This window comes from Chiloscyllium punctatum, chromosome 44 (assembly GCF_047496795.1).
Source record: "Chiloscyllium punctatum isolate Juve2018m chromosome 44, sChiPun1.3, whole genome shotgun sequence".
Taxonomy (NCBI): Eukaryota; Metazoa; Chordata; class Chondrichthyes; order Orectolobiformes; family Hemiscylliidae; genus Chiloscyllium; species Chiloscyllium punctatum.
The window spans coordinates 62,610,967-62,628,196 of record NC_092782.1 but is presented as its reverse complement, the minus strand read 5'-3'; the positions used below and the strand labels follow the sequence as shown (position 1 = coordinate 62,628,196).

General features: G+C 40.7%; 1 protein-coding gene across 1 annotated transcript in view; it reads left to right on the top strand.

Annotated features, from left to right (window-relative positions):
- The window catches only part of LOC140467037 (metabotropic glutamate receptor 3-like), a 244,433-nt gene that overhangs the window by 134,385 nt on the left and 92,818 nt on the right, over positions 1-17,230 (top strand). The window lies entirely within an intron of this gene.

The window sequence follows — 17,230 nt, the reverse complement described above, 5'->3', positions numbered from 1 at the left end:
CCAATTCCTAATCCAAACCTCTAATGCACCCTCAATGCCATACCTCTGTAATTTTTGCAGTAGCCTACCATGGGGTACCTTATCGAACGCCTTGCTAAAATCCATATACACCACATCTACTGCTTTACCCTCGTCCACTTCCTTGGTCACCTTCTCGAAGAACTCAATAAGGTTTGTGAGGCACGACCTGCCCTTCACAAAACCATGCTGACTATCCTTGATCACATTATTCCTATCCAAATGTTCATAAATCTTATCCCTTACAATTCTCTCTAAGACTTTGCCCACAACAGAAGTGAGACTCACTGGCCTATAGTTACTAGGGCTGTCCCTACTCCCCTTCTTGAACAAGGGGACCACATTCGCTATCCTCCAGTCTTCTGGCACTATTCCTGTACAATTTTCCTACCCTTTACCCCTAATCTTTGACTCCCCTCCTGATTGAGAATTTATCAATCTCAGCCTTAACTGTACACTAGGACCCTACTCCCACAGCTCTCTTTATCAAGAAGTTCCAAGGATTCTCAACCATCTGAGAGAAGAATGTCTCCTCATCTCAGTCTCAAATTGGCCCTCTTCATTGTGAGACTATGCCCACTGGTCCGAGATTCTCCCATGAGGGAACAAGTTCTCTCAGCATTTACCCTGTCGCAAGAATTTTATATGTTTCAATGTGACCGTCTCTCATTCTTCTAAGCTCGTGAATACTGTCGCAGTCTGTTTAACCTTTGCTCATAATACAATCTCTCCATATCAAGGATAATCCTCGTGAACTTTCTCCAGTGAAATATTTTCTTAAATAAGGGAATCAAAACCATTCACAGTGCTCCAGCACCTTGTACATTTGCAGTAAGACTTCTCTACTCTTATACTCCAACTGCTTCAAATGAGGACTAATTTTCCATTGGCCTTCCTGATTCCCTGGGTGCTAGTCTTCTTGCTTCATGCACAAGTTCCCCAAAGTCCCTTTGTGTTGCAGTATTCTACAGTTTTTCGCTGTTTTAATATTACTCCATTCCTTTCTTCTCCAAAGTGAGCAACTTCACGTTTCCCCATATTATACTCCATTTGCCAACTTTTGTATCCTATCAATATCTCTGTATAAACTGTTTGTATCCTTCTCACAACCTGTCTGGCCAACTACTTTTGTGCTATCTGCAAATTTGGCTACATTTCCTTCCTCCATGAATGGAGATATCATAGAATCCCTACAGTATGGAAACAGCCATCTGGCCCGACAGGTCTACAACAACCTCCTGAAGAGTATTCCACGCAGACCCATTCCCCAACACTCTATTTCCCCTGACTAATACACCTAGCCTGCACATCTCTGAATGCAATGGGCAATTTAGCATGGCCAATTCACCTAACCTGCACATCTTCAGATTGTGGGAGGAAACTGGAACACCCAGAGGAAACTCACACAGACACGGGGAGAATGTGCAAACTCCACACAGTCAGTCAACTGAGGCTGGAATCGAACCTGTGGCCCTAGTGCTGTGAGGCAGCAGTACTGACCACTGAGCTACTGTGCAGCCCTTAGATAGATAAAGTATTAAACACCATTTGGTTTTACAGATGAGGGATCTATCCATCTTAGTGATCTGACAAATCTATGATGGTTAATAAAGTGTGAATATCGAGAAAATCCAAAAATTAAATAGTTACATGTCACCTGATCTGAACAACATAAAGCCTAAAGTTTTCAAAGAATTAATTAGGAAATAGGGTTCATGTTATATGAATGGTTTCAATGTCTGAGAATTATGAGTATCATGAAAAGACAGCATTCATGATTTTAAAATAAACAGATTCTCATGCACAACTTTAAACTTTAATTAGATATTTGAATTAGTATCTAAGGATTTTTATATAGATTTTCAGGAAATTATTTGCTTATTGTGCCTCACATTAAACTCTTCCCTTGGTGGAGGATTTCATGACTACAGACCATGTTTTTAAGTTGAGATGGGAAAGATTTAATAAAGATATGAGGGGGCAACATTCTTTATCCAGAGAGTGGTTTGTGTGTGGAATGAAGTTCCAGAGGAAGTGGTAGATGAAGGCACAGTTGCAACATTTAAAGGATATTTGAATAAGTTCATGAATAGAAAATGTTTGGAGGGATAGGGGCCGATCGCAGGCAGGTGGGTCTGGTTTGGTTTAGGATTATGGTCGGCATGGTTGGAATGAAGGGTCTGTTTCTGACCTAAAAAAGACAAAGGTTAGTAACATTCATAGCAACATGAATGTCTAAGTGACTTATCTCAGAAGATTGGTTAACATTTGAAAGAACTTTGAAAAGGTTAATTTTAAAAGGTTTAAGTTATGTTCCTCACGGTCCCTTTTCCTGAATTCCATACCTATGTTCTCTTTTTCCAGAGAGAAGATCCTTCATTTGACCTCTTCCACTACCCTGCAGCTTCACACACAGATTGCCTTCTTTGTCCCTAATGGGTCCTACTCTTCTCTGGTTAACCTCTTCCTTCTATGTATTTGTAGAGTTTCATAGATATTTATTAGATAAAGTTATCAAAAGATATAAAACAAAGACTCCTGCTTCCAAATACATCAAATCCAGTTAATTTAATTCTGTACAATTCATTGCTAATGGTACACTATACTCATTCCAAAAGGAAAATTATTAATCGGTAGTTACAATATAGTAACAGTGCTTTCGACTCGTTACTTTGAAAATCAGAGCCTTAACTAAAATATAAAAATCTTGTTGTAATCTCCACCATGTTCATTATGTTCCAAAGAAATCTCCATGGAACTGCTGGTGTAGCTCAATGCCTCACTAAAGAGTAGTTTTATGATCAGTAGGTTCTGTAGAACTGAACTCTTAGCATTATTCTGTGCTGTTGCTCAGCAACACAAGGGACCATTCTTTACTGGAATAAAAATCTAATGAATATTTTCATCAATCAACACCCAAAGAAGGCCTTCTATTTTACTATGGTAGTTTTTCTTAGCAGTACAAGGACAAGATCAGCCGACATCTTACATTAATTTTATATGTGTCTACATGTAAATTCAGATGTGAATTCTGCCTAATGTGTTAAAATCTAAAGGGAACATTAACTGTTTCGTCTTGTTCCACTGCAGTGTTTCAAAGATTTAGCTGCTATTTTAATGCTCAGCTTTAAGTCGCTAAAGATAATACCTGATGCATAATAATGCAAACTGACCTTCATACAAATGTACAAATAGGTCTATTTACTAACATAATCATGAAATATGTCAAGGCTGTTGTGCAGTATCTGTAGGGCAATAGGGGGTTGGGTAGCTCAGTTGGCTGGACAGCTGGGGTTCACAATGCAGAGGGATGCCAATAGTACAGGTTCAATTCCTACACTGGCTGAGGTCACCACAAAGGACTATCCTTCTCAATGTCGCCCCTTGCCTGAGGTGTGGTGACCCTGCTGTTAAATTTACTGCCAGTTAGCACTTTGTTGGGAGAGTGGGACTGTGGCCACTTCACTTTGCAATGCAATGAAATTAATTTACAAATGAAACATATTATTGAGCTTTTGGATTGAAGTAAAGCTCTGATGAAGTCTATGGAGCATCAGTCAACACAGATTCAGCAATGTGCTTTTATTGTTTATCTGACTATGGTCAGGCGTTCTCTCTTCATTAGAAATAAACACTTACACAATTAATTGTAATTTAATGCCTCATTAAATATCCAGGACTTATACCAACATTCCTGTCCCACTATTATTTAAACATTAACTGGTTCTAATTAGGTGTTATTGAATGCCAATAAAGATTACAATAGCTGTAGTTCTATTTATGGCATCTACAGCCAGAACATCTCATTTTTAGTCCACTTAAATAGATGTTATTGTCTGTTTAAAATTCAGTTAAACTGAACCATGCATTTTAACTCATTCCAACTCTCACAGGAAATTGCAAGTACTTTAATTAATTCAAATATCTCTAACCCCCTTTCCCAGTCTCTTGTTTATCATTTTAAGGTCAGTAAAACCTAATTTCACACTGAACTTTATTTTGAATTTTAATTAAGTTAAATCCAACTAATTTGAAATTAAAATTTATACAATATAATAATGAATATATAATTTAAATTTTATATATATATAAAAATGGATTAGAGACTCTAAATCTTTGCACAGTAGAATATATACAACTGGCTTCTGATTTTCCTCATCATCAAACAATAATTCAATTTTATTGATAAATACAGTAGGATTGCCTGGAGGATATAAACACGATATAAACAATGGCCATCAGGGTAAAGGAGGGACTTAGTAGAAGAAGCCAAAAGTTTACTTAAAACGATATAACATGCGTCAGAAAGGAATTTGGAGAGACAAAGAGATTGCACTGGACTGATCATTGATCCAAATAATAGAACATAGAATATTACAGCGCAGTACAGGCCCTTTAGTCCTCGATGTTGTGCCTACCTGTGGAACCAATCTGAAGCCCATCTAACCTACACTATTTCATTCTCATCCATATGCCTATCCAATGACCATTTAAATGCCCTTAAAGTTGATGAATCTACTACTGTTGCAGGCAGTACATTCCACACCGTATTACTCTCTGAGTAAAGAAACTATCTCTGACATCCCTCAATATAAACCTATGTCCCTTCATGCTAGCCATCACCATCCGAGGAAAAGGGCTCTCATTGTCCACCCTATCCAACCCTCTGATAATCTTATATGTCTCAATTGAGTCACCTCTCAACCTTCTTCTCTCTAATGATAACAGCCTCAAGTCCCTCAGCCTTTCCTCATAAGACCTTCCCTCCATACCAGGCAACATCCTGGTAAATCTCCTCTGAACCCTTTCCAAAGCTTCCACGTCCTTCTTATAATGTGGTGACCAAAACTATGCACAATACTCCAAGTGCAGCCACACCAGAGTTTTGTACAGCTGCAGCATGATCTCATGGTTCTGAAACTCAGTGCCTCTCCCAATAAAAGCTAACACACCATATGCCTTCTTAACAACCCTATCAACTTGGGTGGCAACTTTCAGGGACCCATGTACCTGGACACTGAAATCTCTCTGCTCATTTACACTACCAAGAATCTTACCATTAGCCCAGTAATCTGCATTCCTTCCAAAGTGAATCACCTCACACTTTTCCACATTAAACTTCATTTACCACTTCTTAACCCAGCTCTGCATCTTATCTATGTCTCTCTATAACCTGCAACATTCTTCATCACTATTCACAACTCTACTGACCTCTGTGTAATCAGCAAATTTACTAACTCATCCTTCTATTCCCTCATCCAGGTCATTTATAAAAATGACAAACAATAGCAGAAGCAAAACAGATCCTTGGGGTACCCCACTAGTAACTGAACCCCAGGATGAATATTTCCCATCAACCACCACCTTCTGTCTTCTTTCAGCTAGCCAATTTCTGATCCAAACTATTAAATCACCCTCAATCCCATGTATTTTGTGCAATAGCATACCATGGGGAACCTTATGAAAGTCCATATACATCACATCAACTGCTTTACCTTCATCCACCTGTTTGGTCACCTTCTCAAAGAACTCAGTAAGGTTTGTGAGGCATGGCCTACCCTTCACAAAACCGTGTTGACTATCCCTAATCAACCTATTTCTTTCTAGGTGATTATAAATCGTATCTCTTATAACCTTTTCCAATACTTTAGCCACACCGAAATAAGGCTCACAGGTCTATAATTACCAGGGTTGTCTCTACTCCCCTTCTTGAACCAGGGAACAAAATTTGCTATCTGTCAGTCTTTTGGCACTATTGCTGGAGACAATGATGACATAAAGATCAAAGCCAAAGGCTCGGCAATCTCCTCCCTGGCGTCCCAGAGAATCCAGGGATACATCCCATCCAGCCCAGGGGATTTATGTATTTTTACACTTTCCAGAATTTCTAACACCTCCTCCTTGTGAACCACAATTCCATCTCATCTCGTAGCCTGTATCTCAGTATTCTCCTCAACAACATTGTCTTTTTTCAGTGTGAGTACTGATGAAAAGTATTCATTTAGCACTTCCCCTATCTCCTCTGACTCCACGCACAACTTCCCACTATAATGCTGGATTGGTCCTAATCTTACTCTCACCATTCTTTTATTCCTGATATATCTATAGAAAGCCATAGGGTTTTCCTTGATCCTATTCATCAATGGCTTCTCATGTCGCCTCCTGGCTCTTCTTAGCTCTCTCTTTAGGTCCTTCCTGGCTAAGTTGTAACTCTCAAGTGCCCTAACTAGCCTTCATCTCTCATCCTAACATAAGCCTTCTTCTTCCTCTTGACAAGACATTCAGCTTCCTTAGTAAATCACAGCTCCTGCACTCGACAACTTCCTCCCTGCATGACAGGTACATACTTATCAAGGACATACAGTAGCTGTTCCTTAAATAAGCTCTACATTTCAATTGTGCCCATCCCCTGCAGTTTCCTTCCCCATCCTATGCATCCTAAATTTTGTCTAATCACATCATAATTGCCTTTCTCCCAGCTATAACTTTTGCCCTGTAAGATATACCTATCCCTTTCCTTCGCTAAAGTAAACATAACTGAAAACTGTGGTCACTATCACCAAAATGCTCACCTACCTCCAAATCTAACACCTGGCCAGGTTCATTACCCAGCACCAAATGTAATGTGGCCTCGCCCCTTGTTGGCCTGTCTACACACTGTGTCAGGAAACCCTCCTGCACACATTGGACAAAAACTGACCCATCTAAACTACTTGAACTACAGTATTCCCAGTCAATATTTAGAAAGCTAAAGTCCCCCATAACAACTACCCTGTTACTCTCGCTCCTATAAAGAATCATCTTTGCTATCGTTTCCTCTACATCCCTGGAACAATTTGGAGGCCTATAGAAAACTCCCATCAGGGTGACCTCCTTTCCTGTTTCTAATCTCAGCCATACTACCTCAGTAGATGAGTCCTCAATTGTCCTTTCTGCCATCGTAATAAGCTCCTGGACTAACAGTGCCAAACCACCCCCTCTTTTACCATTTTCTCTGTTCTTATTGAAACATCTAAATCCTGGAACCTGCAATAACTATTCCTGTCCATGCTCTATCCATGTCTCTGAAATGACCACAGCATCAAAATCCCAGGTACCAACCCATGCTGAAAGTTCATCTACCTTATTCCGGATGTTCCTGGCGTTGAAGTCGACATACTTCAAACCAACCTCTTGCTTGTCAGTGCCTTCTTGCAATCTTGAATTCTTAGTTCTGACTTCACCATTCTCATCCTCCCGTATATTTGAACTACAATTTCCGTTCCCATCCCCCTGCTGAATTAGTTTAAACACACCTGAACAGCATTGGCAAATCTCCCCACCAGGATATTGGTACCCCTCTGGTTCAGGTGAAGACCATCCTGTTTGTAGAGGCCCCACCTACCCCAGAAAGAGCCCCAATTATCCAAGAATCCAAAACCCTCCCTCCTACACCATGCCTGTGGCCACATGTTCAACTCCTCTCTCTCCCAGTTCCTCGCTTCGCTAGCACATGGCATGGGCAACAAACCAAAGACAACAACTCTGTTTGTTATAGCTCTAAGCTTCCATCCTAGCTCCCTGAATTTCTGCCTTAGATCCCCATCTCTCTTCTTACCTATGTCATTGGTGCCTACATGGACCACGACTTGGGGCTGCTCCCCCTCCACCTCAAGGATCCTGAAAGCACAATCAGAGATATCATGAACCCTGGCATCTAGGAGGCAACATACCAACCATGAGTCTCTCTCATTCCCAAAGAACCTCCTATCTGTCCCCCTAACTATGGAGTCCCCAATGACTAATACTCTGCTCCTCTCCCCCCTTCCCTTCTGAGCAACAGGGACAGACTCTGGGCCAGAGACCTGTGCCCCATTGCTTACCCCTGGTAGGTCATTGCCCCCAACAGTATCCAAAACAGTATTCTTGTAGTTGATGGGAATAGCCACAAGGGACCCCTGCACTGCCTGGAATTCCCTTTCCGCCCCCTGATGGTAACATATCTAACTTCTTCTTTTACCTGAGGTGTGACTACCTCCCTGTAACTCCTCACAATAACCCTCTCCACCTCCTGAATGATCCGAAGTTCATCCAGCTCCAGCTCCAGCTCCAGTTTTCAAGGAGCTGGAGTTGGGTGCACTTCCCACAGATGAAGTCAGCAGGGACACTAGTGTTGACCCTTACCTCTCACATTCTGCAGGAGGAACATTCAACTGCCCTAAACTCCATCCCCACTATTCTAAGTTTCCAATGAGACAACTGAAAACTAGAAAAAAAGAAACTGGTCACTCTTTGCTTTCCATTCCATAATATGTTGGTCATATATCATGAAGTTAAGACTACAAAGTAAAAACTGTAAAACTCCCAACACTTTCTGAATAACCTCAACAGGCTGGAATTTTCATTGCCAATCAGAAAGGGGAGAGTTGACGACACAGTTTGAAAACTGTATACGTAGTGGTCGACAGTGTTTCTTGCAACCTCCAGGGCACTTTTCAGTTCTCAACGGGCTTGAAATTGGGAGGGAACAGGACAGCAGCAATGAATATTCATTTAACTTAAGGAGCTGGTTCATGGCTCTATCCAAAATAGAATAGGATTTTCAATCATTTTCCCAAACAAAGCTGACTATTAAAGTGCACAGAGCTGCTGGAGATGTCCTGGGCCAAAGGAAGTTTGTTTCCATCAGTGTTCATTATGAAATGCGGGTGGTTAGCTTGAGTTGGGTCACATATCCTTGGCCACATTGCCAAGTGTATTTATCCACTTGACCCTGCAGCGAGCTATCCGCGCACCCTCACTGTCTTCCACCACCATAGCAAGGCAGCAGCAGACCCCAATATGGCTGCCAACTGCCTTTGCCATCAGCACTAGATAGGCAGTTCCCACTGCTGCGGGCTTGTGGAGCCTCTGATTGGCTGCTGGACATTCTTCCAGCCCAATCAATCCATTTATACTTGACAAGAGCATTGTGAGAGCTATGAAGTTCAGGGATCAAGACCCAGAACTCACCCATTCTCACATTCATAATCTCACTTCAAAACTCCTGCCCCTATGATTTGGCTCCATCTACATTTGACAAGAACATTTGGTGCTAAGGTGATGTAGAATTTCAGATGTATGTGATGGTGCCATTATAAATACACATTCATTAACATTTTGCATTTCTCAGTCTGTGGTTTTATTTCTAGTTCATGATGTTGGCTTAAAATCCTGGAACTCTCTCCATAGTAGCATGAGAGTTGTACTTACACAACTCACAGATTATAACCATTCAACAAGGTGGTTATCGGCACCTTCTCAACAGCAATAAGGCAATGCATTCAGGCCACGCCAGTGATTTCATATTTTCTGTAATGAGCATAGCACATTTCTCAGCAATGATAAAACAAAGGATTGGTCTCCATTAGTATTAAAATTGGTACTAATTAAAAGATTGTTATTATGGTACTTGAGTTCTGTGTCTGTAATTGAGATGCAAAATAGCTACAATTTTTTGTTCATGTGAATGAATGTACACTAGCCCATCCTGCAAAATTTGTATTCTGCTTTAGTCAGGAAATGGCCACAAATAAGCAATTACTAAATTATCATCTCCGTCCAGTGTAACTGTCAAGAAACAGAAACCAAGCCCAATTCCTTTATTCGATGCATAAGAGCAAAAATACATCTCACATTATTTTGGGAACGCATAGTGAAAATTCCACAAGGAGAATAAGATTGATTTTTTTTTAAATTATGTAACCCTCTCCTTTATCATTCTGACTGCTGACTCATAGTCCACTCACTCACTCATCAGTTGCCAACCCAGATATTGTTTGAAAAATTAACTAAGCATTCCATGCATAGGAGACAACAGATCATTCTGTGCTGCACTGTATTGGTACCACTTTCTATAAAGTGGTTTAAATTGACCTGAAGCATGAGGAAATGTATATTGCCAAACTACACATTCCAGCCAAAGATTAAAATCAGTGTTTAATTGGCTGGAAACAGATGACACACCAGAATTACAGAAGTAGAATTTTACACTTCATTCAGCTCAGAATCTGAATGAGAACATAGTTTATTCAAACTCAACATGAATTCAGCACATACCTATTGTAGCCAACAGTGCAGAATATAATGGGATCACTATCACCTTACAAACATAGAGTTCATAGAGTCATAGAGATGTACAGCACGGAAACAGCTCATCCATGCCACCCACATATCCTAAATTTATCCAGTTCCATTTGCCAGCCTCTGGCCCACATCCCTCTGAACCCTTGCTATTCATATAACCATTCAAATGGCTTTTAAATGCTGTAATTGTACCAGCCTCCATCACTTCCTCTGGCAGCTCATTCCATACACGTACCACCCTCTGCGTGAAAACATTGCCCCTTTGGTCCCTTTTATATCTTTCCCCTCTCACCCTAAACCTATGACCTCTGGTTTTGGATTGCACTACCCTAGGGAAAATAGCTTGTCTATTCATGCTAGCCATGCCCCTCATGATTTTATAAACTTCTGTGAAGTTACTACTCAGCCTCCGATGCTCCGGACAAAACAGCTCCAGATAGAAATTAAATAGGAGCAGAAGTAGACCACTCAGTCCCTTGAACCAGCTCTGCCATTCATCAAGGTCATTGCTAGTATATTTATGTACTGAATTCCACGTTTCCATTTACTTCTGATAATTCTTGGCCTCTCAACCCACAAGAATCTCTCCACCTCTGCCTTAAAAATATTTTGAATGGCCTGTCCCCCACTGTCTTCTGAATCAACAAGTTTCAAAGTCACACACCCCTCTGAGAGAAAGCATTTCTCCTTATCTATGTCTTGAAAGGATGACTCCTAGTTTTAAATCAGTGTGGGCTGACTCACAAGAGGAAATATCCTTTCCTGACCCACCCTGTCGAGACCATTCGGAATGTAATTAGTATTTGTTCAGGTGATGTGAATGTCATTGGGAAGGTTAGCATGTATTTCTCATTCTCATCCTGAATTTCTCCGAACAAGCTGGTGGTGAGCTGTCTTCTTAAACTGTCAGAAATCCCACAACTCCAGATTATAGTTCAATAAGTTTATTTGAAATCACAAGCTTTTGAAGCATTGTCCCTTCATCAGGGAGTCACTTAACGAAGGAGCAGTGCTCTGAAAGCGTATATTTTCAAATAAACCTGTCTGTCTCTAACCTGGTGTCATTTGATTTCTGACTTTGTCCGCCCCACCTCCACATCACTCTTAAACTATGACAGTACTTGGAATGTGGGTGCACCCACAATGCTCTTAGGGGAGGGTGTTCCAGGATTTTTGACCCAGTGATGATGAAGGAATGGCGATAGAGTTCCAAATCAGATTGGTGTGTGACGTGGAGGGTACTCACTGTTCCAAGCTGCTGGCTGTCCTTCTAGCTGATGGAGGTTGTGGGTTTTGCAGTTATTGCCAAAGGAGCCTTGATGATTTGTGAAATAATTCCACAGAAACCAGTGTCCCATCACCAAGTCCCCCTTTATTTACACATGAAGAGTCCTTGACACTGATCCAGCTCCCTTAGAGCCAGCTCTGGCAGCAGAGTGAGCAGAACCTCAGACACCCCTGTTTATATCTGTCAGCCAGGGCTCTTTGATTGAACCAGATTAACAGCCCCAACCAGGGAACTCATATTTCATGGTTCCCTCTGACTGATCTCATTACAATCACTACAAATTGCTACAGTACACCTTGTAGATGTAATGCACTGCTGCTACTGAGCCTCAGTAATGGAGGATGTGATTGTTTAAGATGGTGGATAGGTGCCAATCCAATGATCTGCTTTGTCTTGGATGGTTTCGAGTGTCTTAAATGTTGATGGAGTTGGATCCCATCCAAGCAAGAGGGGCATATTCCTTCACACTCCTGGCTCATGCCTTGTAAATAGCTGATAGGTTCTGGGAGACAGAGATGAATCACTTGCTGCAGAACGCCTAGTCTCCGACCTGTTCTTGTGGCCATAATATTTATGTGGCAATTTATTTTCTGTTCAGTGGATGGTGATCGTGGGAGATTCAGTGGTGGCTTCATTGAATGTCGACAGGAGGTCGTCAGATTTTCTCTTGTTGGATGTGATCATTACCTGGCATCTGTGTGGCACAAATGTTATCAGTTTACACCCCAGTTTTCACAACTTGGCAATATGCCAATGTTAGTGAAAACCCGAAATGGAAGTTTGTTACATATCCTGTTTAACATTTTATAGGTGAAAGTATGAATCTTGATAATTTTACTACAGTAATTTTGAAAACACACTCTGCATATAATTATCACGTCATTTATGCAGCTTGTATTTTTGTTAAGATGGTTGTAACCACAGAGATATGTCGTACAGTGTATAGATCCTCCAGTGCAAGAGCTTGTCTCAACATGCTGTTTGTGTTATTCCTCTAACACAAGAACAATTCAATTAATTTGAAAGGTCCACAATGGGACCACTAAACCTAATTTGCAGTTTTGTTATATTTTAAAATATAACTGGCAAGTTATGACTTTTTTGTGTCCAGACACTGAAATACAAGAAGACCACAGAGAATAGAGCAGCAAAATTTAACAAGTTCATGAGAACATGTGGTTTGTTCTAACCTCTCCTGTTCATATGTTTGTAAGATTAATGGCGTTGTAATGGAAGCCCTGGATTTTGCTCAGCTGCTGTCAGTTTATCATTAGCCAACTTTGGTTGGGCACAGCTGGATGTAACAAAGGTAGTTTATCAAGACATAGAAAAAGAGGGTTATATACTATATTGGAAGAAATGTTGACAATAATACATAATTAGGCCTGTTTGAACAGCCTGGACTGGGTGTACAGCTGAGCAAGGCAACATGAGTCAAATGCATATTCTCATTCTCAGGACAGCCAGTTTATAAGTTACAGGCACACAGGGACAAATGTCACATTAGACACCCCTTTTGAGGCCAGATTGCTTCACTAACAAGTTATCTGAGTTTTGGTACTTAGTCAGCTTCTCATCTGCTTTCAGTTATCCTGGCTACATTTCTAAACGATTGTTTCAGTGTGTAATTGTGAACATTCATCAACCACTGACATTTTCATTGATGAACATTCCACCCCTACTTGCCTGGTTCTGCCTCTAAACTTTTCCCCAAAACATTTCATCCTCATCTCAAATATTTTCATCGTACAAGAATGTTGGGACTTGGAGAGCGGAAGCAGAGGCTGTCAATAATTCCAAAAGGAAGTTGGATTGTGCTTGAAGAAAATAAACTTAAATGATTATGGGGATAGAGTGGGAGAATGGAGCTGACTCCGTTGCTCTGTGGAGAACCCGCATGAAATTAATGGACTGAATAAACTCCTTCTGTGCCATATTGATTCTAACAATCTTAATTTTAAATCAAACACTCAAACATAAGAATTAGCTGCAAGAGTAGTCCATTCAGCCCCTTGAGTCATGCTATTTCATTCAATTTGTTCACAGCTTCAAATCTACATTTCCATCTATGTTCAATGGCCTTTTACTCCCTTGTTTGTCCACAATCTATTTACATATTCCTTAAACATATTCGATAACCTATCCAGAAGTGCAGAAGGAAGTTCCAAAGACTGTTGGCACTCTGAGAGATAAACAACTCCCTTCTCTAATTCAGGGACCTGATCAAATGTAGCCTAGAGCTCGGTGGAAAGTTCCCAGCGAAGTTATTGCTGGACCACTTACTGAAATATTTGTATCATCGATAGCCACAAGTGATGTGCAGGAAAACTGGAAATTGGCTAACATTGGTGCCCCATTTAGGTCAGTTGGTAAGGAAAAGCCAGGAAGCTATCAACTGGTGATCCTGATATCAGTGGTGGGCAGGTTGTTGGAGGGAATCCTGAGGGACAGGATTTAATTACATTTGGAAAGGCAAGGACAAATTAGACATAGTCAACATGGCTTTTTCTGTGGGAAATCATGTCACACTAACTTGACTAAGTTTTCTGAAGAAGTAACAAAGAAGATTGATGAAGGCAGAGCAGTTGACGTGATCTATATGGACTTCAGTAAGGCATTGGTTAGCAAGGTTTGATCTCTTGGAACACAGGGAGAACTAGCCATTTGGATACAGACTGACTTGAGGGAAGAAGACAGAGGGTGGTGGTGGAGGGTTGCTTTTCAGAGTGGAGGCCAGTGCCACAAGGATCGATGCTGGGTCCGCTACTTTTCATCATTTATGTAAATGATTTGAATGTGCACACAGGAGGTATTGTTAGTAAATTTGTAGATGACAATGAAATTGAAAGTGTAGTGAACAGCAAAGAAGGTTACCTCAGGGTCCAATGAGATCTTGATCAGATGGGCCAATGGGCCAAAGAGTGGCAGATGGAGTTTAATTTAGCTAAGGGTGAGGTGCTGCATTTTGGGAAAGTAAATCTTAGCAGGGCTTATACACTTAATGGTAATGTCCTGAGTTTGCTTTAATAATGCAAGATCGTTACAAAATGATGTAGATAAAATAGAATAATCCAAACTATACTGACAATAGAAATTCACGGACTTCAAATACACAATAAAAGTATAATTCCACTAATCTCAAATAAGAAGGAACAAAACAACTTTCACTGTACTTGGTACTGTTTCCGAAACCACTTGGATAATACCCACACCAGAATCCTTGTATCTAATAACGTGATAAGCTTAAGTCACTTGTTCCTTCAACTTTTAAATTGAAAATGCTGATAGCTTCTTATCTCAACATTTCTGGACTGGAATTAATGCTAATGTTTCACTCCAAAGTAATTTAATTCACTAAATTCATCATTGCTTTATCAGGAGCCCAACAGCGATCCTATTCCAAGGTCTTCACAGGATTAACCCTGCCCAAAGTTTAAAAAAGTGAAGTTAAACGTCTCTGTCCCTCAGCTATACCTTAAGTTTAAAACAGAACAGATTCTAGGACACTCTAGCAAATCTTTGAGACTCAATTATTCAATGTGGTGGATCACAAACACTCTCAAATAAATAAAGTGCATGCACGTACAAAACTCAGTAACTCTCCAGCCTGGTTTCTAAACTGTTTTTTTTAAAAGAAACTGCCATGGTTTCAGAAATGATTACAAGTTAATTTTTAACTTCATACACACAGATAATCCATCAGTTACTAGCTCAAAACCAAAATTCAAAGTTACAGTAGCTAGCATTAAAAATTATACCAGGAGAAAGTGAGGACTGCAGATGCTGGAGATCAGAGCTGAAAATGTGATGCTGGAAAAGCGCAGCAGGTCAGGCAGCATCCAAGGAGCAGGAGAATCGATGTTTCGGGCATGAGCCCTTCTTCAGGAATGAGGAAAGTGTGTCCAGCAGGCTAAGATAAAAGGTAGGGAGGAGGGACTTGGGGGAGGGGCGGCAGGCTAAAATAAGCTTTTATCTTAGCCTGCTGGACACACTTTCCTCATTCCTGAAGAAGGGCTCATGCCCAAAACGTCGATTCTCCTGCTCCTTGGATGCTGCCCGACCTGCTGCGCTTTTCCAGCAACACATTTTCAGCTTAAAAATTATACCTACAACTGCCAGAGTTTACATCACAACTGTCGCCCTGTCATGTGATAATCTTTGGACAAGCCAAGAAACTATTTGAATGAGCTAGTCTTCCATCATCGTGATTGTCACGGGAGGCCAACTCAGTGAAGGACAGTGGTTTCTTTATCTTCCCCATCAATTTCAAACCAAACACTGAAGCATCCAAATACTTTGTATGAGTAATCCTGAGTGAACATGAGAAGTTAATATTTAATATCCACTGTTGCCAGTATTCACTATTGAATCATTATTATCATCATCATTGTATGGGCTCCACCTTGATTCAGCCTAGAATCTCCATGTCTTTCTATCTTAGGTCAACCTTTTGATTTGCCCGAAATTTCCTTCACTTTTCAAGCTGTCGTACATTGATATTCTCTTTTTCCCTCTTTCTGATTTTCCTGGAAATCTTCCCTGCTTAACATCTCTTACAGACTTTTTCTGAAAATATGGCATGCCCAATCTTTCAGCCTTTCTCCTCCTTATGTACAACAAATGTCTTTAGTACTCCCACTCTCCATAGCACTTCTTCGTTTGTTACTTTGTCTGGCTAGCCGACCCTTCCCACTCTCTGTCAAAGCCTCTTTTCAAAGCTATTTAGTAAGTTGTCTCATCTGTCTGTAAGGCTACAAGTTGCTTTTTGAACCAGATTTATAATCAATAAAAAGCTTTTGTTACCAAATATGGTCTTTTCCATTGTTGTCCTTGGTCTTACTGTTTTGCTGAATCTTCCATAATCTGGTTCCTGTTCTGGTTCTCTTCCTTCTGTCAATGTCTGAACATTTCTTGTCATTTTGAGACATGCAGCACTTTGCTTTTGTCAATGTTCACTTTCATTCCAAAGTCCATGGTTGCTGTCACAAATCCATTTACTAGTTCTTGTCATTCTCCTTTGCTTGGCACAAATGCCTTGTCATCTCAAATCTAACTGAAGTTATCATTCCAATCCCCTGCTCACCCCAATCTTGATACCAGACCTTCAAACACTTCTTTGATCATTGTTTCTGTGTGGACATTGGAGAGCACTGATGGTAAACAACTCCATTGAAAATGGGACTAGAATAGAATAGTCAGGTGGTTGCTTTTGACCAGCGCAGACTCAATGGGCTGAAGGGTCTTTTTCTGTGCTGTAAACCTCTATGACTCTATGACCCTTGTTGATCTCCACTTCCCATTACAAATAGCTCTAGGTGCCCATTGGCTACTTTCACTATTACTGATGGCTCCACCTTTTATGAGTTGTGTAACTCTCCCATCTACTCCAATATCGAGAGTGTGATGCTGGAAAAGCACAGCAGGTCAGGCAGCGTCCGAGGAGCACAAGAATCAATGTTTCGAGCATAAGCCCTTCATCTGGAAGCCTGATGTCAGGCTTATGCCCAAAACGTCGACTCTCCTGCTCCTCGGATGCTGCCTGACCTGCTGTACTTTTCCAGCACCACACTCTCGACTCTGATCTCCAGCATCTGCAGTCCTCACTTTCTCCATCTACTCCAATGATCAACTACCATTTCACAACCTATCAAAACAAAGCATTATTTCTGTCCTAATTCTAAACAATTAACATTAACATTTTGACACGACATACATTTCTACAGTGATTATTCCATAGCAGTGATTGAGATAAAGGAATTTTATTGATCCAAATGAGGAATATCTCCGTTGGTTAAAATACCTGTTTGGGCTCCAAGCTAC